Genomic DNA, 3,078 nt, shown 5'->3' with positions numbered 1-3,078 from the left:
GTATCGGGTGTTGTACGTGGGAGTGTAGACGGCTGGACAAAATGAGGGTGGTGAGCAAAGACGGACAGGAAATCGGAGGGAGGGTAGAGACCTTGAGACTGCCGGCAGAAGAGACACATGCGACGCTGACTTACTCACCTGTAGCTGGATTTTCTGCCAACTTTTCAGCAACCTTCAACTGCTATTTGTCCTCATAATCAATGGCTTCTGAGATAAGTCTTAGATTGCTTTTGACGTTGATGTGTTGCTGTAGCCCGCTATAGTAGAATTGTCTGCCTTTGCGCAGGTCTTGAGGCGAGAGTTTAGGTTAGTAGCTGCTTCTTCCACCCACAACAAAGTTCCCTTGGCATGTAGATGAAGACAGAAAGAAGCAGCAGCAGATTCCTGAACAAGTGCGCATACACGCAGTGGTGAGGGTGAGAGGGAGCACAACACCGGTAGCTAAGTTTCCTCTCGCCCACTTGCCAGCGTGAGCACGTGTTTGACAGGGTTGAACGCGTCCAGTGAATAGGCGCCTATGCGCGTCATAGCTCTCCATTTCTGCGCTATAAAGAGTGTCCTCGCGCTGAAGCTGTCAATTCCCTTCTTTCCCTCGTACTCATACGATCTCTCTCATATTACATCCCTCAAATTCCAAACTGTCGTCGGTGACCTTTACAAGCATTCACCCTCAAGCCAAAGGATTCACTGCGCAGCATTCGTGCGCTGTACGTACATCTTCAGGCGCATATATGTGCTGATCTCCTGGCTCTTGCTCATTGCAGCGCCATCGCTGTCCCGCCAGCCTGAGGCCAGTATTTCTATGGCTCCTGGTATGTATCACCACCATGCTCACCCCCACGTAGCCACCACCTCCGCTATTCTCGTTGGTTCTTGTGGACCAGGTACAAGTCACATACCCAAGTCTACTTGACGCAACACAGGGTAAGTCTCCTGCTATGTCCAGTAACTGTCCGGTGTTTCGTGCTCTCTCCACACTGCATGCCGATGCCATCGGACTTGGCTCCGCCATTGTGCACGGGTACGCGTTCACATTATGGCCCAGACTTGTATCTCAGAAGAGTCCACTGAACTCGGATGACCGTGATTGCCACTTACAAGCACGGAGACATGCGCATGTCTCCTCAGAGTTGTGGCTTTCGAAGGTCAAAAGCATTGAATGAGTGCTCGGGGCATGTGTCGCACGCGATCATGAGTATTGTCAGCAAAAGTCAGAAATGAGACACTAATTCCATGATCCCAGTTGTTCACAGAAGCCGCAACGAAGTGAGTGAACATCTTTTTTTCCTCGAGGTCATTTGCTGATACCCGTTCAGACACATGGAATTACAGGCCTTTTCGAACACACGCACTTCAGTACTCTAGCATGTAGGTAGCCATCACTCAGACCGCGCCACATCTGCCTTGTTTTCTGCGTCCTGCTGATATATTTGATCGACCACAAGGACAATCACGATGCCGCCCTGTGATGGGCGTAGACAGAATATGTGTAAGTACGAGGGCTGCCATCCCCGCTCCTTCTCTTGCACGTGTTTGAATCACGCACCCCAGTGTTTTTGAGAGACACCATTGGCTAAGTCATCGGCTAGTGAGTACCGTCTTCCCCATCTGTCGAAGATGTCTGCATACTCACACACGTCGCCCTCAGGCTTGCCCTCCTCTCGAGTCAGTATCCATTCATTGGTGTTCCATATCCAATAGTGCAGGTTGGCCTGTTCTCGTCGTGTATACGTAGCTTGTGTATATTCCGGACTTGCAATATATTTCTCTGCGCCTCCTCCTAAGCCTGACTACATACCTTCAATGCAAGTGAAGATTATTTCCATTTCGGCAGTACAGAATCTGCTCCCTGGCCTCCTCCGATCGCCCAATACGAGGAATAAGAAGGGAGGTCCGGATTATCATGCAATATAAGCCCGTTGTTGCCTCACACTCCACCAGCTTTTTGCATTAGCCCCGTCTCGCAATTTCAGCAATACCGGGCAACCTTATAAGGTCTGGCGCTCGGACGCTGTCATCGCGTGGTACTGCAATCTAAGCAATACCGGGCAATACAATCAAGATCTTGGCGGTATTGCATGGTATTTCCACGTATTGCCTGGTCGTGCAGGTGGTCCACCCACATTGCTTTCTGTCGGAAACGCGACAGGTCCATTGGAATAGTACTCGAGTCATGCCTTATATTTCCACACTTCCCTGAACAGGCACGGGTATGTAATCTACAGCGAGATTTTTACACTTTTGCTGATGCTCGAAGGGTCAGTAGACGCCTTTTCAGCGCTCGCTAACTGGGACTTATCAGGGCGCTCAGAAGGCGCTAAATTTCTGGTAGCCCATAACCCCTCAAAACCCATATATTTGGGCCTGTCCCGAGGGCTATGGGTTAAGAGGGTGTCGACTGTACTATGTACTAGATCGTCGTCAAAAGGATAGGTTTCGAAGGATCTCTCGGCCTCAGAATCATTGTGAGCGGCTCCTATGTACCTTCGTATTGGTGCTCCGGTTTATGCGTATGACGCCATTTGAATGCACGACGTAGCTTAGAGAACATCATGATCCAACACAAGTAATTGCCGATGCTTGTGGTACCTATGCTATACCTATGCTATACAACTAAGATGAAATGTACACATTGACCCCGCAGACGTAACACACTAGCCTTCAGCAAAAGTGTAAAAATCTTTTGCCGTATTGCCTGTTCAGGAAATACTCAGCGAGAGCGCGCAATATACGTCAGATCATGCGCTGTCATGGGTGGTCTTGCAATGTCGTAAATATATTGCAAGACCTTGCAATATCCCACAAGACCAGGCAATATCGATGTTGAACTTGGACTTATCCGGTCCGGACTACACGAGGCTATGCGTCTCCTAGCGCTTAGCTGTAGTCGCTTATGTAGTATGTTACCATATTTGGGACTCTCTGCTCGTGTACTATAGCTATGCTTCCGGACTCTTCTGGTACTGTCTAGGACAATCCGTACTACTCCAGAACGGTCTAGACAGGTCTATGCCTTACTCATCTCTTACTCATCGTATGGTGCGATACGTCGCAATTCTTTCACCATCGTATTATTCA

The sequence above is a fragment of the Dichomitus squalens genome (assembly GCF_000275845.1).
Source record: "Dichomitus squalens LYAD-421 SS1 unplaced genomic scaffold DICSQscaffold_17, whole genome shotgun sequence".
In the NCBI taxonomy this organism is placed as follows: domain Eukaryota; kingdom Fungi; phylum Basidiomycota; class Agaricomycetes; order Polyporales; family Polyporaceae; genus Dichomitus; species Dichomitus squalens.
Note: the sequence above shows the minus strand (reverse complement) of the source record.